At 45.3% G+C, this 25,559-nt stretch overlaps 1 long non-coding RNA gene across 2 annotated transcripts in view; it reads right to left on the reverse strand.

Moving 5' to 3' along the window:
* The window catches only part of LOC138662655 (uncharacterized), a 65,184-nt gene that overhangs the window by 29,843 nt on the left and 9,782 nt on the right, over window positions 1–25,559 (reverse strand). Inside the window, exon 3 of one of the 2 annotated variants that reach the window (XR_011318047.1) lies at window positions 24,361–24,759. The exons of the other annotated variant lie outside the window; for it this stretch is intronic. This is a non-coding gene — a long non-coding RNA (uncharacterized lncRNA). Of the gene's footprint in view, window positions 1–24,360; window positions 24,760–25,559 lie in introns of those variants that run through there. 2 annotated transcript variants of the gene reach the window in all.

Consider the following 25,559-nt stretch of genomic DNA (forward strand, 5'->3'; position numbering starts at 1 on the left):
GCCGTGAAAATATGAATATTATCTGTAAGCCAGAGCGGAATGTAGACCTAACACTTGAGCAGAGGTGTCAAACTGCATTCCTCGAGGGCTGTAAACAGGTCATGTTTTCAGGATTTCCTTGTGTTGCACAGGTGATAATTTAATCACCTGCACAGAATGATTCCATCACCTGTGCAATACTAAGGAAATCCTGAAAACATGACCTGTTGGCAGCCCTCGAGGAATGCAGTTTGACACCTCTGCACTAGAGGAATTATTACATGGCCTCCTGTCGACTTCAATATCACAGTGAATTAAAGATAAATTCTATTCTTTATCTCGTGTCCTGCCTCTTGCTCTAGCCATAAAATTATTTTTTCCTGCAGATGGTGCAATTGAGTTACATGTGGCTATTTATTTTCCCTAGCTTTGGGAGATTCTTCGCATACTGTATGAAATATCAGCTCAAAATAAGGATAGTGTATAGAGTTCTACAATCTTAGAACAATGAAAACACTATGAGAGATTTTATTATTGCATTTGAGACTGTTTTTTGTCAAGGGTTTTATTTGGAGGGGGGCTTGCACCAAATTCATCTTTCCATTTGCTTCTTATTCCAAGTCTATTGTATATGTTCACCTGTTACGTTTTTTTTAGCACATATATGGGCATGGTTTAGGGTTTTCGAAATGTTTTTGCCTAATTAATCATTTGATTTGCTACTTTTAGTGGCAACATTTGTCGCAAATGATCTCCAGTCCTCCCATGAAGTGATTTCATATGTGCCAGGCAAAAAAAAAAAAGACCTTTTTTCATTTTGTGTCAAATTCATGAACTACCTGCACAATCTTGATGAATTTGGCACAAAATGCGTCAGCTAGGCAAAAAAAAAGTGTAGTGGCTTAAAAAAAAATCTTCAAATTATGAACTGGGCCCATCATTTTCAAACCGCATCTAGAAGCTGCAAATGATTACAGTAAATGAGAAAAATGCCTGTAGCTCTTGGCTCGTAGAAATGGCTTAAAACGGCTGTCAGGTCCAGGTTTTCTAAACTAAAGATGTACAAGATAAAAATAATTTCGAGGCACTGTGTTCTATGAAATGAATACACTTCTTGAAGTATTTTGTGCCTTTAGTAGCATCTTTATGGTTGACATTCAGTACTTAACGCTTAGATGCTGTGACGGCTGTTGACCAAGACATTAGGAGGTTTTACAGCCTGATCCTGAGTTTTCTTCAGTTTTCAGACTCGCCTTACTGATTCTCCACTGCTTCTTTTCCCAAGTTTCCTACTCTCTGTACGTTTTAATCAGCTCGTCATTTACCATCCTGTCCATATGAACGCTGCAGCCATTCAATGGTTGGCTGCAGTGGTCTTGTGAATGGCAATGAGATTTTGTTTCATTTTCTTGGAACCAGAAGCTCGAGGATTTTTTTTCTAAAGTAGTGACTTACAGAAACCTGTCCAGCTTTTATCTTTTTGCAGTGTACAGGACTTTTTGTATTTGCGGACTTTCTTAGCCCATTTATTTGCTTTATATGGTTGCATGATCAGATTCTTACTATTCAATTTGTATTCTATTTTATTTAGCATTGAATAACCAAAAATCATGAAGCAATATGAAGAATAAATCCTGGATGGATGTTTCTTTTGTCATCATTTCGCAAATTAGACTTTATTTTTTTTTTTTAAAAAAAAAACATGATTGGCACCACTTTCCAAATGCTTGACAGCAAGTGCCTCAGCGTTTCCTCCCATAATCTAAGGCTGGAGTATCCAGGATCCCTGATCACAAGTCTCGTGGTTTTTCAGAAAGGTTTCATTTAATCGTTAAATTCTGTTTTCAATAAGTAAGAGGACTAGGTCAGAGCAAGATCATCCTGTGCTGAAAAGAGTAACCACAAGCCGCCGATACGAGACGAGAGCCTAGCTGTAATGAAAACAAATTGCAGTCTTTGCTCCGAGCTTGGCTTACAGTGGCGGGGCTCAATCATACAACTTATTTGGGCGCGATTATTTTAGCTGTGCTCACTTCCACATCAGTTTCACAATTCTCTTGTACCGCACATACATGGGCTAATAGTAAGAAATGATTGTAGTTTTGGCCAAAACTATTTCTGGACTGTGTTATGCAGAAACTAGTCAACCATGAAGGTGTCCGTTGTTCATATGAAAATTGCACAAATCTTAGAGGGCCTGTCAACACCAACCAGAGCCAACATTTAATAGCTAAGATTGGAAGGTAAGGATTAGTTGAGAGAGTTTTTCAAAATTTTGTTCCAATTATGATCGGCAGCGAATACTGTTTTTGCAGTATTCGCCAAACACAGCCAAACGTCATTGGAGTCAATGTAAGTAGAAATGATCGAATATGTTCGGAACCGGTCATGAAACATAAATTCGACACAAATAGGCTACCAATATGGCACAAATATGGCAATTCAGATTTGGCGACCGCTTCTGAACATATTCACTTAACTCTGCTAAGGATAACTGATGACAATTAGCAATATGGAACTTTTTTAAATGTTTTGGACATGCCAACAACCAAAAAGCAACTTTATCTATGAAAAACATCATTAGTATGTTATATTACCTATTGGTTTTCAAAGTATCAAGTTATGAGTGAACCTTAGTCACCAGTAGAGATTAACAACTCCGTACTAGTTGTTTGTTTGGTGGCATCCATTCGTGTCCTCTGTGATGGACAGTCCTCACTTTTGAGCCATAAATCCTGAGTGCCTCTAGGCATAGCGGGATCATCTTTATTCTCATTTGCACAGGGAAACACAAGAAGCAATGGAATGAAGCTGAAAGGGAGAAGATACAGATTAGATATTAGAAAATACTTTTTGACAGTGATGGTGATCAATGAGTGGAACAGGCTGTCACAAGAGGTGGTGAGTTCTCCTCCAATGGAAGTCTTCAAACAAAGGCTGGATTGACGTCTGTCTGAGATGGTTTAGTGAATCCTGCATTGAGCAGGGGGTTGGACACGATGACCCTGAAGGGGTCTCTAACATTCTAGGATTCTATGACTAACAAAGCCATAATGTCGCAGTAGACCTAGTGACTAAGCCATAAGTGACTTCTTGGTGTTGCATGTCTTAGTAAGCACCTTGGGTATCCAGGTTGCCGGGCTGAGGATGTTGAGCACAGAGGACTGGAGTGGATGCCAGACCAGGGCATTGCCTAGTGTCATTACTGTATAAGACCACTTTTTTCTAATACATGTAGTGTCATACAGATTGACCACATCTCCATTGGAGACTTAGTCTAGACCCTTCGTCTGAGACCCCATCGTATATGATGGTGGAAGTAGTAGCCCATTGCTGGAATATCATGGCTCAGGGAGTTTTCATTCCAGTACCCCAATGTAACATCCAGTCTATTCAATGAGTTAAGGATATATTAACTTTTTGGGCAAATGCCTAGATAACATTATTTTTTAAATGTTCTGGGGTTTTTAAGTGAACAGATTGTGTTGACTAAAACAACACGTACAGGGTGGGCCATTTATACGGATACACCTAAATAAAATGGGAATGGTTGGTGATATCAACTTCCTGCTTTTGGCTCATTAGTATATGGGAGGGGGAAAACTTTTCAAGATGGGTGGTGACCATGGTGGCCATTTTGAAGTTGGCCATTTTGGATCCAACTTTATTTTTTCCAATGGGAAGAGGGTCATGAGACACATCAAACTTATTGAGAATTTCACAAGAAAAACAATGGTGTGCTTGGTTTTAACATAACTGTATTCTTTCATGAGTTATTTACAAGTTTATGACCACTTATAAAATGTTTTCAAAGTGCTGCCCATTGCGTTGGATTGTCAATGCAACCCTCTTCTCCCACTCTTGGCACACTAATAGCAACACCGCAGAAGAAATGCTAGCACAGGCTTCCAGTATCCATTGTTTCAGATGCTGCACATCTTGTATCTTCACAGCATAGACAATTGCCTTGAGAGGACACCAAAGATAAAAGTCTAAGGGGATCTGCAGCGCCCTAGGGTCCGTGTTGTTGCAGTAATATCATTCTCCTCTAGGGGGGAGTGATGTTACGTCTGAAGGCAATAAAGGAGATCACTTTACCAGGTATCACAAACCATGCAACACACTTCACACTCCAGTCCACCAGGGGGAGCTATGCTCCTTTTTATTAGGGCACTCTTCATAATTAGGTAAAACTAGTGGTCTGGATAGGAAGTTAGTCAGAAGCTGGCTGAGCTTCACTCAGTCAGTCCCTGTCAGGCAGACAGAGGGAAAGGAGGAACATCTAGCAGTTGCCGACAGGGTGGTCCCTGACAGGGGTGGGATCCTGCCAGAGGCCTAGACAGAAGGCCACGGATCTGCGCCTGCCTACCGATGCGGCAGCATCCTAAGAAAGAGACAAGAACAGCTAATTATATTGTAGAGGGTGAGAAACAGAGTCATAGGAAAAGGAGAGGAAACCAGAAGGAGTTCTGCCCTAAACAGGCTGCCTCCTTCTGAGGCCCAGGATCCGGTAGCCGGAACACTGAGGGAGCAATCATCTCAATGCCTTGCTCCAGAGACCGGCAGGACAGCTAATTCCACATTACTGATCTGACCTATACCCAGGAGGCACGGTGGCAACTTGTGGGGGACGGGGCGTGCTAGAGTCCCTGTAAAAAGCCCCAGGCCACCAGTCATATGGGATTGTTCCTATCCATCTGGGGGACAGAGAGAGACATAACATCTATAACATCTACAACAGTTGTGAGGACCTTACCGAGAAGCTCAGCAGGAAGGTACTACAACACCCAGGCGCTAGAGGAAGGCTACTGATTTCCACCTGGATAAGGGGACTCTGGATTTGCCTTCAAACCAGCCGGACTCTGCCTGCCCTGTGTTCTGGTGCTCTGGACTGTGGATGCTGAAGCCTTCAGTAAAGGTAAAGAGACTGAAACCTGGTGTCCTCGTTCTTCACTGCGCCTCACACCATCCACCATCTACACACTGGGAAGCCCTGGGGACATACTTTACCTGTGGGAAGGTATACCATCTAGCTGCCAAAACATCACCCCAGTGGACCCCTAAGCAGCGTCGGTCACCCTGACCGAATACCACAGGTGGCATCACGAACATTTCCCCTTTAAAGACCTTTCCCCCCTTTTACAATGGACCTCCCGAGGGCCACGAACCGGTTCAGCCACCGTGACATCCCCCTTGAAAACCAAAGGACCCGGTACCGAGTACCCCACTGCCCTACAGCGGCGATCCATATCAGATTGGGAGACCTTGGTGGCCATTCAACTGGGTGCTTTCAGCTGCCATAGATAAACCAGAAGATCTCCTGGATTTTCTTCTATTTTGCTATTTTTGCACTAATGCAGCACTTTATTTATGATTAGTGTTGAGCATTCCGATACTGCAAATATCGGGTATCGCCGATATTCGCTGTATCGGAATTCCGATACCGAGATCCGATACTTTTGCGATATCGGATACCGGAATCGGAAGTTCCTATAGTGCAATTATGCACTATAATGAAGTGTGGGCGGTGCGTGGGCAGAGACTGCGTGTGTGTGTTTGCGGGTGGTGTCTGTGCGTGACCGTGGGGCTCTGTGCATGTGTGCCGGGGCTCTGTGCGTGTGTGCCGGGGCTCTATGCGGGCTGCCGTGGCTCTGTGCGGGCTGCCGTGGCTCTGTATGGGCTGTCGTGACTCTGTGCGTGTGTGCCGGGGCTCTCTGCGTGTGTGCAGGCATCGTCTGATGGGGCTACAAGTCCCATCGGACGACGCCTGCTACACTGAGAGTGATTGACACATTAGCCAATGATGGGACAGTAGTAGTCCCATCATCCGACTAATGTGTTGAATGAAAAAGAAAAGAAAAACAAATTCTCCATACATACTCCATACATACATACTCCATACATACATACATACTACATACATACATACTACATACTCCATACATACTCCATACATACTACATACATACTGTAGCGTGGCTAAAGGTTGGATAGTCAACGGGAGGTATGTATCACAGAGAAGGCTTGTTGCTGTGATGTGACCCAGAGTGTTTTCTGTAATGCACATAAAGCAATAAGAAATTGTTTAGTATGTTTGGGTCCGGGGTACGGGTAGCTATGAGAGATGGGAGGGTCTGGCTACCCATATACCTTACCCCTGGGTAAGGGGCATAACCATGCCTATCTGTTTGGTTCAGGACCTGTGGTGATGTCACAACCACATGTCTAATCATGTGGTGGGTTCCTGGGTGTGGTTACACCTATGTAAAGAGGTGTGTGTAGCACATGGAGTGAGAGTGTGTTTGGGAGTCTGCAAGAGTGGACACACTTTCATGTGTCCTGGCTGGACACTGCAGAGTGGCCTGTGTGTTGGACGGTTCCAAGTGGGGACAGACGTTCTGGAAGCACACAGAGACCATATTTAGGCTGGAGAGCCTACGTGCTGGACATGGCACAGCCTGTATGCCTACAGGTCTGAGAGAGAGCGGAGCTCTAATATGGACATTGAGGATTCAACTCTCTGAAGTAAGACTGTTTACCTGTTGTTCCTGTTGCTAAATGGTTTATGGAGTGAATAAACCTACATGAACGCTGAAGAGAATGTGCCTCCTGTTTCCTCCTATGCATCCGAGCGAGTACAATCCCTACAATTGGTGGAGAATGCGGCAGCGATCCAAGGAGCACATGTTGCAGCGATGGCTGGTCTGAGCCAGAAGAGTGGACGGTCTTGATAACCGTGAGTAATGCTGATCGGGATCAGTGAGAACTGCAGTTTATGGATACCTCTGAGGAGAAGAGGGATCCGGGAACCTGTGTGGCCGGCACCAACAGGTAACGGACAGGTGTCCGTGTGTACTGACCGGGGTCAGAGTGGAAGAAAATAGAGACAGTGCGTCTGGGCATCTCTAAGGCTGAGGGGTGTCCAGGAGCCCGTGAAGTTGCCAACGGGTGACGGTCTGAAAACCGTGTATTATGCTGGTCGGGATCAGTGAGAAACTATTTTTGGGCTGTGTTAAAGCCGGGTGTGTAACAGACCGGAGTCTGTGCGGCACTGACCGGGGTCAGTAAAAGACTGTGTTTTTTTTTCTGTGAAGCACGTGTGCAAGTGCTTGCTGTGGACCGGCGAGTCCATGTATTTCTTTTTTTTCTTCTGTGATCGACTTGCTGTGGCTCAGCGGGGCCACGAAGACTGAAGGCGTCTGGCGGTAACTCGGCGGGGTTACGAAGTTTTGCTGTGGATCGGCGAATCCACGAAGTCCGCGGTGCAGAGCCTTGTGAAGTGCAGTTGCAGCAAAGAAAAAAAAAAAAGACATTGCTGGTTTAGTGTGCAGACTCTTAAAGGGCCAGAGTCACATTGGTGTGCTGTGCAAACTGGGGCCTGAGAGTACTGTGGGAAGTCCACAGGGTGTACCCCAGAATGGGGTGGTGTCCCTAAAAAGTGGGTGGAGTCCCAAAAACAGAGCGGTGCCCAAATAATTATGGTTGGCCAAAAAGGGGCTGCATCTCAAAAGGGGTAGTTGCCCAAAAGGGGGTGGAGTCCCTAAAAGGGGCGGTGGCCCTAAAGGAGAAAATGGTCCACAAGGGGGCGGTAACCCAAAAGGGGGTGGAATCCAAAAAGGGGGTGGGGACCCACATAGGGGTGGTGGCCCAAAAAGGGGTGGCGGTGAATGCACTGATGGACTGTTGCCGGATTCAGTGTTTGAACAGCACATGTTCAGAATATTGTACTGACTTTTCATCTGGCAAGATGACACAGAGCTGTTCTGTAGAAGTCAATAGAGTGTGCGCGACTGGATCTCTGGACTCGGGGATCCTGGTGACGCTGGTGAGCGCCACACTCCCTGTCTATCTGATTCCCGGAAGGAAGATGGAAGTCCACTGCGTTCATGGGGTCGCTAGGGATTTTCCGGTGTCCAGGGTAATCATTGAGACGCCCACGATTATTGCCAGCCATGATGTACCTGTAGTCCCAGACTTGCCATTCCCTGTTGTAATAGGCCAGGACTTTGAAAGGTTTTGGGACTTGTGGGAGGAAAGGGGAGTGTCTGATTGCTCAGAACAGAGTCGGAATGACTCTAAGGGAGCCCCACCACAACAGGCGGCTGTAGTGATTCCGGATTGTGTGATTTGTGAAAAGGAGATAGCGACACCTAAGGTCGATTGTCCAGAGTTCCGGGTGACTGGAAGAAAGTGTGGGTCTGACACGTGTTTAAATGGGGAATTGCTGTTCCAGGATGACAGAGTGAGAGGGGGTGACTCCTATTCAGACTGTGACTCGAGCACAAAGGGAAAGGAGTGCAGTAAGGAGGAGCCGAGTAAAAATCACAGATCTTCATCACGTCGCGGGGGCCGCAGAAAGGTGGGACAAGTTATACCCTCTGAGAAGAAAGATGATGAGGAAGAGACAGGGTCAGGTGCAGATAACATTATTGTCCTTGATGAGGGGGTCACTTTATCTCTGACAAACCTTAGCACTGAGGTAGTTAGTGTCGGGCTGGGGTTAGAACAGATCTGTAGTAGACCCACATCTGCAATGCCCGGAAAGACTGAACTGGCTCAGTATGATGAAGTACCTGATGCTGAAGAGATGGAGAACTCTGAAGTTACCAAGAGTCCAGAGGTACTGAACAGTAAACAGACAGAGAGCCCAGGAGAGACCATCAGGGCTGCCACTAGAAATTTCGGGGCCCCATACTGGCAAAATTTTCGGGGCCCCCTTGAGACTCCGCCCAGGCTCCACCCCAGCCCCGCCTCCAGGCTCCACCCCTCAAACTGTCCACAGTCCCATCGCTCTCTCTTGGAAAATCTCCATTTCTCACCTATCACACATTAACAGTTCCCATCACCAGATCACACATATAGCCGGCAGCTTTTGTTTTGGCCAAAAGATTTTTTAAGCCGCCACCAGAACACGGTAGACACTTTTGGCCGGGCCCTACTGTACTGTAACCTACTAAATATTTGTTAAAATATGCAATATAATTTAGGTATATTTTTATTTATTTTTCAATTTTTAAAATGACCTATAATACTACATACAAGGAACAAATACCACAGCACTATGACCAGATGACATATTACCACCACAGTGATCGAATAATATAAAATACAAGGAACAAATACCACAACACCATGACCAGACCGCATATTACCACCACATAGTGACTGAATACTACAATACTGATCAGTAATAAAAAAAAAAAAAACCACAATACTATCACCATCAGTGCCATTATACACAGGAGATCTGTAATTAGTAAGCAGTGTCTACAGGTAATACAGTGATCACCGGTGACATTATACACAGGAGCTCTGTATATAGTATACAGTGTATAGTGTCAGTGTATAGTTAACAATGACTCACCAGTGACGTCTCTAGGTCAAGTCCTTCATCTTTCATCCAGCACAGACCGCCATCATTTCTTCCAGCCAGGACTCGTCTCTGCAGGAAATAACACAGTTATCTCGAGTTCCACTTGCAGAATACATTACTTAATTTTCACAGCCTCTACATTACACCACATAAAGAAGGTGACATAGTATCACTCTGCACAGTAACAGGACCTCCCCCCATTTAAAACAGTATACTCAAAAAATAAAATAAATACATCACTGCAATAATAATATCCCTTAATTAGCCCCTATGGTAATATTCGCCATCCTAGCCCCCGTGTGTCTCATTGCAGGCTCCAGCCATATGTTCTCCCATCCTGCCCTCATGAGTATCCATTCTGCCCCATATGATCTCCCCATCCTGCCCCATCTGTCTCCATCGTATCCATCCTGCCCCATCTGTCTCCAATCCTGCCCCATCTGTCTCCATTCTGCCCCATCTGATTCCAATCCTGCCCCATCTGTGTCCAGCACTCTGCCCCATCTGTGTCCAGCACTCTGCCCCATCTGTGTCCAGCACTCTGCCCCATCTGTGTCCAATCCTGCCCCATCTGTGTCCAGCACTCTGCCCCATCTGTGTCCAGCACTCTGCCCCATCTGTGTCCAATCCTGCCCCATCTGTGTCCAGCACTCTGTCCCATCTGTGTCCAATCCTGCCCCATCTGTGTCCAGCACTCTGCCCCATCTGTGTCCAATCCTGCCCCATCTGTGTCCAGCACTCTGCCCCATCTGTGTCCAATCCTGCCCCATCTGTGTCCAGCACTCTGCCCCGTCTGTGTCCAATCCTGCCCCATCTGTGTCCAATCCTGCCCCATCTGTGTCCAGCACTCTGCCCCATCTGTGTCCAATCCTGCCCCATCTGTGTCCAGCACTCTGCCCCATCTGTGTCCAATCCTGCCCCATCTGTGTCCAGCACTCTGCCCCATCTGTGTCCAGCATATCTGCCCCATCTGTGTCCAGCACTCTGCCCCATCTGTGTCCAGCACTCTGCCCCATCTGTGTCCAATCCTGCCCCATCTGTGTCCAGCACTCTGCCCCATCTGTGTCCAATCCTGCCCCATCTGTGTCCAGCACTCTGCCCCATCTGTGTCCAATCCTGCCCCATCTGTGTCCAGCACTCTGCCCCATCTCTGTCCAGCACTCTGCCCAGCACTCTGCCCCATCTCTTCCCAGCACTCTGCCCCATCTCTTCCCAGCACTCTGCCCCATCTCTTCCCAGCACTCTGCCCCATCTCTTCCCAGCACTCTGCCCCATCTCTGTCCAGCACTCTGCCCCATCTCTTCCCAGCACTCTGCCCCATCTTTTCCCAGCGCTCTGCCCCATCTCTTCCCAGTGCTCTGCCCCATCTCTTCCCAGCGCTCTGCCCCATCTCTGTCCAGCACTCTGCCCCATCTCTGTCCAGCACTCTGCCCCATCTCTGTCCAGCACTCTGCCCCATCTCTGTCCAGCACTCTGCCCCATCCCTGTCCAGCACTCTGCCCAGCACTCTGCCCCATCTCTGTCCAGCACTCTGCCCAGCACTCTGCCCCATCTCTGTCCAGCACTCTGCCCAGCACTCTGCCCCATCTCTGTCCAGCACTCTGCCCAGCACTCTGCCCCATCTCTTCCCAGCACTCTGCCCCATCTCTTCCCAGCACTCTGCCCCATCTCTGTCCAGCACTCTGCCCCATCTCTGTCCAGCACTCTGCCCCATCTCTGTCCAGCACTCTGCCCCATCTCTGTCCAGCACTCTGCCCAGCACTCTGCCCCATCTCTTCCCAGCACTCTGCCCCATCTCTGTCCAGCGTTTTGCCCCTGTGTCCAGCGTTCTTCCCTGGGCCCCCGGATCGCCGCTCTCAAAAAAAAAAAAAAAAAAGAAGTTCTTCTTACCTGCCGCGCTCCTGCGGCGGGCGAAGTCTCCACGCAGCTGCAGCGTGCATGCACTCGCCGGCGACTGACAATGATGTCAAACGCCGGCGACATGCACGCACGCTGCGGCTGACGTCAGCGCCTGCCAGCCTCAGATTGGCTGGCGGCGCCGCGGCTGTTAATCAGCTGCAGTGTCGGCGCTAAGGGCCCGGTTCAGCCTGCGGCTGCCGGTAGGGGCCCGGTGAGCAGATAAGACGGGGCCCTGATGGCGGCCCTGGAGACCATAGAGGTGGTTGCGGAAACAGGTGGAACTCTGAAGAGGCAGAGTGTGGGTGGACAAGAGCCCCCGTTTGAAAGTTTAATTAAAGAACTGGTGGTGCAACATGTGCTGGCCAAAAGAGAGCAGGACCATAACATAGAGCTGCTTAAAGAAACTGTTGAACAAGAAAGGGTCCTGAGGCAAGCAATTGAGCACAAAGTGGGTGACCTAGAGAAGGAGGTCGTTGAACTCGGAGGTCATCTATCAGTGTGTCGGGCCATAAATAGGGCCATATTGAAAGATATGGATGTGCTCAGAATGGCTCAAGAAAAGCATCAGCAGGAGCTTCTCCAGAGAGAGGAGGAACGTCGCTGCCTGGCAGAGGAGTTGCCAATACCCATCTTGGCGAAGGCTCAAGCAGAAGAAAAGACTGGGGAAGAGTTAGTGCTTAAGGCGGAACAAGATAGTCACCCGGTTGTGGCAGATGTCCGTGAAGATGAGACCCCGCTTTTCAAGAGCATAATAGAAGTACCCGAAGACATGAGAGAAGCGTGCGCCAGGAAGGGTGTGCATGAAGCATTTAGAAAGGCAGTAGAGGCTTGTAGTGTGCACTGGGCGCCTGAGACTCAGCAATTGGTCATACTGTCGACTAGGGAAGTCACAGGGAAGCGGGTGGCTGTCCTGACGGATATGCACCTACACTGCCTCCGTACAAAGCAGAAGATCATTTTGAAGAATGATGAAGCCGTTCGACGTTTGAAGCGTGAAAGGAAAGCTCTTAGTCGGCTGGGCTTAGTGGAAGACACAGTCCAAGTACCTAAAGGTCTGGTGGGGAAAGTCATCGGAAGATTTGGTAAGGTGATGCAAGAGATGGTGAATAGGTCCGGTGTTATGAGAGTGAGCATTTCGGCTGATGATGAAGCCCAGGTTGTGGGTGAAGATGGGATGGTTCCATTCCTTGTCGTTGGATCCATGGAGAGCCTTGGGAATATCCAAATGCTCCTGGCGTATCGTGTGGCATACCTGAAACAGATAGAGCAGCTAAGACGTGAGAGGGAGCAGATCAATATAGAGCTGCAAGGATTGGCAAACAGGTTGCCACCACCTTCAACTCGTGGTCTAGAGAGGCAAAGAGGTGCTCTAAAGCCTGGAAGTCCTCAAGCTGAAGTTAACAGAGAATATAGACGTAAAGAGAAGAGCTGCTCTCCGAAGAAAGACAATAGGAGAGTGTTATGAACAGGTAATTCAGAACCACAATGGACCTTGAAGTTCAGAGCACACAAAGTGACCTGACATTTACCAAAAACATATGACGAGCTCTGAGACGTGGAAACTCTGCTGACCGCAATCCCTAATCCTATCACACCACACTAGAGGTAGCCGTGGATTGCGCCTAACTCTCCCTATGCAACTCGGCACAGCCTGAGAAACTAACTAGCCCTGAAGATAGAAAAATAAGCCTACCTTGCCTCAGAGAAATTCCCCAAAGGAAAAGGCAGCCCCCCACATATAATGACTGTGAGTAAAGATGAAATACAAACACAGATATGAAATAGATTTAGCAAAGTGAGGCCCGACTTACTGAATAGACCGAGGATAGGAAAGATAGCTTTGCGGTCAACACAAAAACCTACAAACAACCACGCAGAGGGGCAAAAAGACCCTCCGCACCGACTAACGGTATGGAGGTGCTCCCTCTGCGTCTCAGAGCTTCCAGCAAGCAAGAAAAACCAATATAGCAAGCTGGACAGAAAATATAGCAAACAAAAATAACATAAGCAGAACTTAGCTTATGCAGGATAGACAGGCCACAGGAACGATCCAGGAGGAAGCAAGACCAATACTAGAACATTGACTGGAGGCCAGGATCAAAGCACCAGGTGGAGTTAAATAGAGCAGCACCTAACGACTTAACCTCATCACCTGAGGAAGGAAACTCAGAAGCCGCAGTACCACTCTCATCCACCAAAGGAAGCTTATAGACAGAACCAGCCGCAGTACCACTCACGACCACAGGAGGGAGCTTGGCCACAGAATTCACAACAGGAGAGATCAACGACCGAGAGAGAACCGAATGTGGTCAGATGGAAGAGTTAGGCCGGCGTCACACACAGCGTAAAACAATACGGTCCGTATATTACGGCCGTAATACGCTGAAAAGTCCCGAAAAAAGTGGTCCGTAGCTCCTCCGTAGGCAGGGTGTGTCAGCGTTTTTTGCGCATGGCATCCTCCGTATGTAATCCGTATGGCATCCGTACTGCGTGGTTTTCTCGCAGGCTAGCAAAACCAACATACCGCTATAGAAGTGATCCATGTGTCCCAAAAAGAAAAGAAAATATATATATACTGTCTATATATATATATATATATATATATATATATATATATATATATATATATGTCAGTAGACACATATATTAGAGAGAAAAGCCGGTAATTCAGTGCGGTGTACAGTAAAATCACACTGACAGCTTACAGTAGAATAAATGTGTACACATAGAATAGGTATATATATATATATATATATATATATGTCAGTGAGACACATATATGTATATATATTAATATTTATTCCAGCGCTAGACAGCTTGAAAGCCGGTAATTCAATTACCGGCTTTTTCCTTCTCCTTCCTAAAACCCGACATGATTTGAGACATGGTTTACATACAGTAAACCATGTCTTCTCTCCATTTTTTTTGCAGATTCCACACTACTAATGTCAGTAGTGTGTATCTGCAAAATTTGGCCGTTCTAGCTCTTAAAATAAAGGGTTAAATGGCGGAAAAAATTGGCGTGGGCTCCCGCGCAATTTTCTCCGCCAGAGTAGTAAAGCCAGTGACTGAGGGCAGATATTAATAGCCTGGAGAGGGTCCACGGTTATTGGCCCCCCCCTGGCTAAAAATATCTGCCCCCAGCCACCCCAGAAAAGGCACATCTGGAAGATGCGCCTATTCTGGCACTTGGCCACTCTCTTCCCATTCCCGTGTAGTGGTGGGATATGGGGTAATGAAGGGTTAATGCCACCTTGCTATTGTAAGGTGACATTAAGCCTAATTAATAATGGAGAGGCGTCAATTATGACACCTATCCATTATTAATCCAATACTAGTAAAGGGTTAAATAAAACACAAACACATTTTTTAAAATTATTTTAATGAAATAAAAACAATGGTTGTTGCAGTATTTTATTCAACGCCCAATCCAGTCACTGAAGACCCTCGTTCTGTGAGTAAAAAAACATAATAAACCAACAATATACTTACCCTCCGCAGATCTGTAACGTCCAACGATGTAAATCCTTCTGAAGGGGTTAAAACATTTTGCAGCAAGGAGCTGTGCTAATGCAGGCTGCTCCTCGCTGCAAAACCCCAGGGAATGAGGCTAAAAATAGATCAATGATCTATATTTAGCTTCATTTGCGGTGAGGCGCCCTCTGCTGGCTGTTCATAGATCGTGGGAAATTACCTAGAAAGCCAGGGAGCTTTCTAGGTAATTTCCCACGATCTATGAACAGCCAGCTATCATCTATTGATCTATTTTTAGCCTCATTCCCTGGGGTTTTGCAGCGAGGAGCAGCCTGCATTAGCACAGCTCCTTGCTGCAAAATGTTTTAACCCCTTCAGAAGGATTTACATCGTTGGACGTTACAGATCTGCGGAGGGTAAGTATATTGTTGGTTTATTATGTTTTTTTACTCACAGAACGAGGGTCTTCAGTGACTGGATTGGGCGTTGAATAAAATACTGCAACAACCATTGTTTTTATTTCATTAAAATAATTTAAAAAAATGTGTTTGTGTTTTATTTAACCCTTTACTAGTATTGGATTAATAATGGATAGGTGTCATAATTGACGCCTCTCCATTATTAATTAGGCTTAATGTCACCTTACAATAGCAAGGTGGCATTAACCCTTCATTACCCCATATCCCACCGCTACACGGGAATGGGAAGAGAGTGGCCAAGTGCCAGAATAGGCGCATCTTCCAGATGTGCCTTTTCTGGGGTGGCTGGGGGCAGATATTTTTAGCCAGGGGGGGGCCAATAACCGTGGACCCTCTCCAGGCTATTAATATCTGCCCTCAGTCACTGGCTTTACTACTCTGGCGGAGAAAATTGCGCGGGAGCCCACGCCAATTTTTTCCGCCATTTAACCCTTTATTTTAAGAGCTAGAACGGCCAAATTTTGCAGATACACACTACTGACATTAGTAGTGTGGAATCTGCAAAAAAAATGGAGAGAAGACATGGTTTACTGTATGTAAACCATGTCTCAAATCATGTCGGGTTTTAGGAAGGAGAAGGAAAAAGCCGGTAATTGAATTACCGGCTTTCAAGCTGTATAGCGCTGGAATAAATATTAATATATATACATATATGTGTCTCACTGACATATATATATATATATATATACCTATTCTATGTGTACACATTTATTCTACCTATTCTTCTGTAAGCTGTCAGTGTGATTTTACTGTACACCGCACTGAATTACCGGCTTTTCTCTCTAACAGCGCTGCGTATTTCTCGCAAGTCACACTGCTTGTCCGTGTGTAATCCGTATTTTTCACGCTTCCATAGACTTTCATTGGCGTATTTCTTGCGCAGTACGGTGACAAACACAGCATGCTGCGATTTTGTACGGCCGTAGAAAGCCGTATAATACTGATCAGTAAAATACGGCAAATAGGAGCAGGGGCATAGAGAATAATTGTGCCGTATTTTTTGCGAGTTTTACGGACGTAGATTCTGCGCTCTTACGTCCGTAAAACTCGCATGTGTGACGGCGGCCTTAGAAGTAGTGACTCCTCAGTTAGTTCAGGACTCAGTGACCTAAGCGGGAGATCCTATAGCAGACGAGATGACAAGGGGTCATCGTTATCAAAGGATGTGACGGAAAGGGATGACGAATGCCGACGAAAGGGTTCAATAACAGGCTCTGACTTAGACAGATGGTTTGACTGTCAGGGACGACTGAGAGGGGTCTCTAGTCGGTTTAGGACAAGTGCCAAGCCCCACGGCTTTAGGCAGAGGGAGGAGGTATGTAGCGTGGCTAAAGGTTGGATAGTCAACGGGAGGTATGTATCACAGAGAAGGCTTGTTGCTGTGATGTGACCCGGAGTGTTTTCTGTAATGCACATAAAGCAATAAGAAATTGTTTAGTATGTTTGGGTCCGGGTTACGGGTAGCAATGAGAGATGGGAGGGTCTGGCTACCCATATACCTTACCCCTGGGTAAGGGGCATAACCATGCCTATCCATATAGTAACGAAGAAAATGTGGCACTCACCCAGAAGAACTGCTAAATTAGTTTTCTAATTCCTGGACCCGTTGAAGCGCATTTGCGCGAAACGATCGTCGTCCTTTTTTCCTTCTCCCCGCACCATCACCCGATCCCAGCCGCCTCTCCAAAAATGTTTTGTTTTACCGCATGATGAATAAAGAAAACTAATTTAGCAGTTCTTCTGGGTGAGTGCCACATTTTCTTCGTTACTATATGGACTGGACTTGGTTTTTTTCTTGTGAAGCACCCCCGTATCCTGCTTTATTTGTGCTTGCTGCATGACTCCCGTGGAGACACTGTGCTTCCTCGTTGTGAAGAGTTAGTGCATTTTGAGCCTGGTGCCGCCTACATACTCTTTTCTATTGTCTGTATAACCATGCCTATCTATGTTTGGTTCAGGACCTGTGGTGATGTCACAACCACATGTCTAATCATGTGGTGGGTTCCTGGGTGTGGTTACACCTATGTAAAGAGGTGTGTGTAGCACATGGAGTGAGAGTGTGTTTGGGAGTCTGCAAGAGTGGACACACTTCCATGTGTCCTGGCTGGACACTGCAGAGTGGCCTGTGTGTTGGACGGTTCCAAGTGGGGACAGACGTTCTGGAAGCACACAGAGACCATATTTAGGCTGGAGAGCCTACGTGCTGGACATGGCACAGCCTGTATGCCTACAGGTCTGAGAGAGAGCGGAGCTCTAATATGAACATTGAGGATTCAACTGTCTGAAGTAAGACTGTTTACCTGTTGTTCCTGTTGCTAAATGGTTTATGGAGTGAATAAACCTACATGAACGCTGAAGAGAATGTGCCTCCTGTTTCCTCCTATGCCTCCGAGCGAGTACAATCCCTACAATACATACAACATACATACATACATACAACATACTACACACATACATACTACACACATACATACTACACACATACATACTACACACATACATACATACTACACACATACATACATACTACACACATACATACATACTACACACATACATACATACATACTACACACATACATACATACATACTACACACATACATACTATATACATACTACATACATACTACATACATACTACATACATACATACTCCATAGATACATACTACATACATACAACATACTACATACATACATACTACATGCAACATACAGTGCTGGAATTGGCGCGTCTTACAGATGCGCCTTTTCTGGGGCGGCTGCGGACTGGTATTTGTAGCCAGGGGGGCCAATATCCATGGCCCCTCTCTAGGCTATGAATATCAGCCCGCAGCTGTCTGCGTAGCCTTTCTGGCTATAAAATATAGGGGGGCCCCACGTAATGTTTTTGGGGGGTCCCCCTATTTTAATAGCCAGTAAAGGCTACGCAGACAGCTGCGGGCTGATATTTATAGCAGGCTACAAATATTGGCCCCCAGCCGTCGGCCTTCCCCTTCAGCACCAAAAACTGCACCAAAACCAGCATAAAAAACCGCACCAAAAACTGCATGTCGTGTTTTGGCGGACCGTCGGCACGAAAAAACGTTCAAGTGAACTTTTTTGTCCGTCACATCCGCCATTTTCTACCACGCATGCGTGGCAGAAACTCCGCCCCCTCCTCCCCGTACTTCAGAATGGGCAGCGGATGCGTTGAAAAACTGCATCCGCTGACCATGTCGTGCACAAATTTCACAACGTGCGTCGGTACGTCGCAAGTGTGAAAGAGACTTTTATGAGCGTTGAATTTAAAAAAACAAAAAAAAAACAGAAAAAAACGGCGTGGGCTCCCGTGCAATTTTCTGCGCCAGAGGGGGAAAGCCGACGGCCGGGGGCCAATATTTGTAGCCTGCTATGAATATCAGCCCGCAGCTGTCTGCGTAGCCTTTACTGGCTATTAAAATAGGGGGACCCCCCAAAAAATGACGTGGGGTCCCCCTATATTTTATAGCCAGAATGGCTACGCAGACAGCTGCGGGCTGATATTCATAGCCTAGAGAGGGGCCATGGATATTGCCAACCCCCCCCCCCCCGGCTACAAATAACAGTCTGCAGCCACCCCAGAAATGGCGTATCTGTAAGATGCATCAATTCCTGCACTTAGCCCCTCTCTTCCCACTCCCGTGTAGTGGTGGGATATGGGGTAATAAGGGGTTAATGTCACCTTGCTATTGTAAGGTGACATTAAGCCGGATTAATAACGGAGAGGAGTCAATAAGACGCTTATCCATTATTAATCCAATAGTATGAAAGGGTTAATAAAACATGTACACATTAGGAAAAAAGTATTTTAATATTCTTCATTTAACCATACTTACCATACTTCAGCGCCTGCAAAAAACGTAAAATAATAAACCGTATACTGCCTGTCCGCCGTAGTCCAATTAATAACGAGTGTCCCACGACGATCTCCCCTATAGAACAGTGACATCGGGTGATGTCACTGCTCTATAGGACCCTCAGTGACACACTGACAGGAGACAATGGCTCCAGCAGTGCATCACTGAGGTTACTAAAGTTCAAAGTCTCACTTTACGGCAATTGCTGCCTGGGAAAATGTCTCACCCAGCAATGCCATAAGTCAGACTAGGGACTATTTTTTTACAGCGGTGGAGGAATACCTTCCTCCCATCATTGTGTTTCTGGGGCCCCTGGAGAGCGGTCGCATCAGCTGTTGCTGCTGTTCTCCACGGGAGATCGTCATGGGACACTCGTGGATTTCTGCGGACAGGGAGTATATTGGTTGTTTGTTATTTTAATCTTTTTTACAGGTTGACACTGGCTTCGGGGAACAAAGTGACAAGTAATGGTGAGTATGAACTCTATGTTTAATGTACTGTATGACTTTATGTATGTACTGTATGGAGTATGTATGGAGTATATATGGAGTATTCTTTTTTTTTCATTCAACACATTAGCCAGATGATGGGACTACTACTGTCCCATCTTTGGCTAATGTGTCAATCACTGTCAGTGTAGCAGGCATTGTCCAATGGGACTTGTAGTCCCATTGGACGATGCCTGCACACATGCACAGAGCCCCAGCACGCCGCATAGAGCCCCGGCACGCCCGCATAGAGCCCGGGCAGCCCGCATAGAGCCCCGCTAGGCCCGCACAGAGCCCCGGTATGCACGTACAGATCCCTGGCAGGCCCACACAGACACCGCCCGCACACAGACACTCAGTGTCCGCCCACGCACCGCCCACACTCTTCCCCCTCCGGAACAGCATATAGAAGGACAGAAAGGGCTTATTTACGTTCCGATATTTGTGTCCCATTGACTTGCATTGGTATCGGGTATCGGTATCGGCGATATGCGATATTTTTTGGATATCGGCCGATACAATCCAATACAGTTACTTCTGGGTATCGGAAGGTATCGCTCAACACTATTTATGATCTATCACACGTTCTTCCATATCTTGCATTAATTTTCTTCAATTGATTTATTATATTCCTAACATTAGTCATGTATATCTATATATGTGGTTATACATCTTTGATTAGCATCCTCATGCTGGTTGTCTTTCCTCTCCCCCTCCCCATATATCATATTAATCATCTTGATTTAATAAAGTTTGATGTTTGATAATAATTGGCCTATTTTCAGTTGTTCCTTTGTTGGTTTCTCAGTCTTAATGAGTGCAATATACCAAATTCATTAGGAGGCTCACGTCACTTAATGAATCCGGTGCATCTTCTGAGTGCTGTGAACGTCACCAGAAATGTTACTCCAGTCATTGACTGGAGTAACATTTCTGGCACACAAAATGCTATAATCTTTAGTGAATTGGTTGGGCATGCCAAAATCCAATCCAGCTCCAGCTCCTTCTCAGTTCTGCCCATTTCGGTGGACCAGCTGCCATCTGGAGTGAAAATACCAAAGGTCTTAACTTTTTAGTACAATTTTGGGTTGCACATAAGTTTTGCTACTTTTTTCAAAGCTTTTCTGACATTAAAGCTTTGACGAACCGGCCGAACAATTTGTAAAATGATTTGCAAGTTGTCTATTTATCAGATCATGCATTAAATGAGTTTACATTGGTTGAATGTACGATGACCATTGAATACCTGTTTGCATCGTTATACAATTTATATAATTAATGAATCCATGACAAATCCTGGCTACTATTTCTATCTCCATAAAGAGGAATAAGTTGCGTTCTTTTGGCTGAGGACGTTATTGTTGGGTTTAAATTATGTTGCCACACTCTCCTCCCTTTGCAGGGTGTGCGCGCCATACACTTGTATTTACTTGTCACTGCCAATTTTGCTCTTTCTCTTTGATTTATAGCAATCGCATTCTTTTGATGATTCATTTTTATGAGCAAGAAACTGGATCCCGCTAAGTATATGCCCAGTGACTGTTATTATCCAATTACAAAACTGTGTGCAGAATTGGTCATGTATCTCTCTATAACAGCACACATGACCCTAAGCATCGCGGCTCTGAAAATCCAATTTATGTGATGCTGTAAAGCAGGTCTTTAATAAAAACCCATTGGTTATCCAGCATTAATGCCACACAGAGCGAAAACTGCAGCCAAAGAAACATTTGCTAGTCCACTCACTGATCAGACTTTTTAGACTGTAAAGTAGCAGATTAACAAGATGAAAAGTGGTGAATAAGTCTATAAGATATTTCTTTAGCTTTAGAGCTTATTAATCAGCAATAATGTTCCAAAGGAAACTGCCACATTGAACATTGGGTCCTATCTATAAGCCAAAGTGTTGTAGAGCAGGAATAGATGAATGGATTGAAATAAAATGTTGTGTGAATTGATTCTATATAATGTATAATTATTGCTATAAATACCTGCTCCTTCTATGCTTAGAAATCTAGTAGGCGCAATCCAGAAAGCTGGTGCAGCATGAGAAAAGTTTTGAAGATGGGAATGAGAGAATATTTTCTTTAGTGCTGAGCTTCTCAGACTGTGAGGCAGCCTCGGCTTCCTGACAAGATACTTGACATAACACCAGAGCATCTTGAAACCAGTTATAATTTTATTTACTTCTTCCAATATGAAGATATAATACTTACATCCCCATTTCCCAAAAATGTTTGGATGCTGTATAAAATGTAAAGAAAACAAAAATACAATGATTTGGAAATCTTTTAGCCATATTTTATTCTCAGCAGAATGTAGAACACATTAACCTGGAGGATTCTGTCTTGATAACTCACAGATCACAAAGCAGTCAACCATTGAGTTACAGCACTGCACTTCTGCTGCTTTTCAGGAAAATTGTTAACACTGTGGTACCTCTGTCACATCACCGGCTGTTCTGCTTCCCTTGCCAGAGTAAGGGCAGTGTTCACTAACTCTATCTCAGTGGCACTGCTGGCTGTACACTTGCATTCCCTAGTTGTTAACTCCATAATAACCAGAGTGATGATCCAGCACCACGAGCTGTTTATATAAAACATTATATATATATATATATATATATATATATATATTTATTTATTTTTTTATTTTTTATCTTTTTTGAACAGGGTATACAACAGCAATCTGATTGCACCATGAGCCTACCCACCAACACGATGTGAAAAAACACATTGATAAGACACATTGGGTGAGTGTTTGGCTTTTTCAATACAAACAGCAGGAATCAACCATCATATTAACAGGGGAACTTAGATCGGCTCGGAACATTAACCATATCAGGGTGGTGTTAATTATTCTCCACCCATTACAATATTAATAAGATATTTTTTTTTTATTCTGTTCAGATGGATAGCTAATTACTTTTTAAGTCCAATTAAATTACTGGACAATTCAGGCAAGTTATTAGAAACTAGTGTCAGGGACTACATATCCATGATCTGCACATCCTTTGTGTCCTTTTCTTTTTTTCTTTTTTTTTTTCTTTTTTAAATTAAATTTTCCTTCCGATAGTGTGGGAAAATAATCTTACTCTTGATTGCATGCCTATAGTATCCTGCGGGCCACAAGGGAATTTTTAATTTCCTTTTTTTAACCATTTAAGCTCTTAGAATTGTTTCTGAGAGGTTCATTGATTTTAAGCGATCGCATAATGAATATACCAGAATCTCTAAAAATGCGTGAATAATGTAATTTTAGTATTCTATAACATGAGTCTCTTGGCTCTGTATACAGATGCCAAGAAAACATTGAAGGGGAGGATGAGTAAGTGAGAAAATAACATTGCGGAGTTCTCTTCTGCATCTCAGAACCTTTAGAGATTCCGTTTATAAATGTGTTTTAGTAATATGGTTAGTGCTGCACTAAGAGATGGTGAGATGCTCTGGGCCCACTACAGGTATCGGAGCATACAGTCAATATCCTTATATCCCAATACCTGTAGTGGATCCAGAGTGTTGTATGTGACAAATGCTGCTGCCTTGATGATCTTCATGAGAATTGGCCAAATTTATTCGAAAGGAATTTTATTCTCCTCAAACATTGCAATTTTTTTTTATTCTGGAGAATACTGAACTTTCGTCATTCGCTCCACTCCAATTCAGTAAAATGAGTCCACTTCTGTTTGCTGTCTTGCTGAAGGGTAGAAGACCAGCAAGAGGTTTAAAAAAAAAATCATACTCTCCTTACTGCTCCGTGCCCACTTTAGTCCTCCGCATCTCCACCACACCGCACCTTTGGACCAGTGTGCACTCTAGATCAGGGCTTCATTGCGCATGCTTCAGGACCTACTCGTGGCTGGAACTAATGGTGTTGAGTATACACCCAGCCGGAGATTTGTGAAATGGTAGTGAGGAGGACTAAACATCGAGTAGGGAGTAGTGGGGGTGGCCGGAGAAGTGAGTGGGGAGATGAGTATGATTTTTTACAATTACTTTTTACATGTCATGCCGTGACGGTCTTCAATAAGGAAGGGGGACCCCAAACTGTCCCTTGAACTGGGACCCTAACTAGCCCTGTCCCGGGGATACTCTTAAAGGTAAAGGGGCCTTCGTCTCCAACCTTACTCTGTCACTGTTAATGTCCTAAGCTTTCCCCTCCCCCAGGAGGCCTGGGACAGATATGTTAAGGTACCGTCACATTTAGCGACGCTGCAGCGATCTAGACAACGATGCCGATCGCTGCAGCGTCGCTGTGTGGTCGCTGGAGAGCTGTCACACAGACAGCTCTCCAGCGACCAACTATGCGAAGTCCCCTGGTAACCAGGGTAAACATCGGGTTACTAAGCGCAGGGCCGCGCTTAGTAACCCAATGTTTACCCTGGTTACCAGTATAAATGTAAAAAAAACCAAACACTACATACTTACATTCCGGTGTCTGTCCCCGGCGCTGTGCTTTCCTGCACTGACTGTGAGCGCCGGCTGGCCGTAAAGCACAGCAGTGACGTCACCGCTGTAATCTGCTTTATGGCTGGCCGGTGCTGACAGTGCAGGGAAGCAGAACGCCGAGGGACGTGACAGACACCGGAATGTAAGTATGTAGTGTTTGTTTTTTTCTACATTTACACTGGTAACCAGGATAAACATCGGGTTACTAAGCGCTGCACTGCGCTTAGTAACCCGATGTTTACCCTGGTTACCAATGAAGACATCGCTGAATCGGCGTCACACGCCGATTCAGCGATGTCTGCGGGAGATCCAGCAACGAAATAAAGTTCTGGACTGTCTGCTCCGACCAACGATGTCACGGCAGGATCTAGATCGCTGCTGCGTGTCAAACACAACGATATCGCTATCCAGGACGCTGCAACGTCACGGATCGCTAGCGATATCGTTGTGAAGTTGGTCAGTGTGAAGGTACCTTTAGTGTATATACACATAATACAAACAGGGATAACAAAAAGCAACTTGCATACAAAACACTCACTAAGGGTAGAGACTAAAGAGGAATAAAGGGAAGGATAGGAAGGTACAAACCAAATGGGAATAGGATAATGGAGAAAGCATATACCCAAAAACAGTAGACAACAATCTCCAGCAGCAACTTCAAATTACAACTTCAGCACACCAACTCCAGCAAGCCAGGAAGTAAGCTTTCACAGGTGGGGATGAGAAGGTCTGGCCAGGTTCTACAGAAAGAGAAAACGAGCAGATCAGGAGCAGCTGTGAGATGAATCTGCATGTCTCTAACCAGCATACAAGGAATCGTTAACATCTTCAGCGACAAAGGAAATTAAGTCCATTTAATACGAGGAACAAAACACACAGGCAAAATGGAAGTCCTGCAATTCACAAAACGTAATGATCGCCTAACCCAAGATCTCCCAGGAGGACGTGGTACACTCAGGACAACATGTTACAGTTTACATAACCTAAAACAGAGTCCCAAATTACTGCTAGAAGTAGCAAATGCACTTTGCATCGGGAGCTTCAAGGACTTCTGTAAGCCTTCCAAATCTGTTCTGTGGAGCAGAAGAAATATGTTTTCTGTCAGTCTGATGGATACATTCTGGTTTTTGGATGCCCCTTATTTATACTGAGTATTGCTAATTTTTTAACAACAATTTGGAGAAGGACCTTCCTTGGTCCAGTAAGACTGTGACCCAGTTGAGCACAAATTGAAGTCTTCAAAGACACTGTTTTATGAGGATTGTCTGGAGGAACTAGAGTGGCCTGGATCAATTAAAGCAACAATTGTGAGCCAGACCGTCATCCAAATATCAGAACAAGCGTATTTTCCCAGTTTAAGGGACATTCTAGTTTTAAGGTCAAGGACAAACAGAGTCTTTACTCTTCTATATAGCTTGGATGAGGGAGGAAGGTTCTATTACACTCTTTAAAGTGGCCCAACTTTTTCAACACTGCTTGGAGATTTCCATTACTGGGAGACTCTGAGGCAATGCTATTAAAATCAGTCTCTCTATGGTGG

The sequence above is a fragment of the Ranitomeya imitator genome, chromosome 2 (assembly GCF_032444005.1).
Source record: "Ranitomeya imitator isolate aRanImi1 chromosome 2, aRanImi1.pri, whole genome shotgun sequence".
NCBI lineage: Eukaryota > Metazoa > Chordata > Amphibia > Anura > Dendrobatidae > Ranitomeya > Ranitomeya imitator.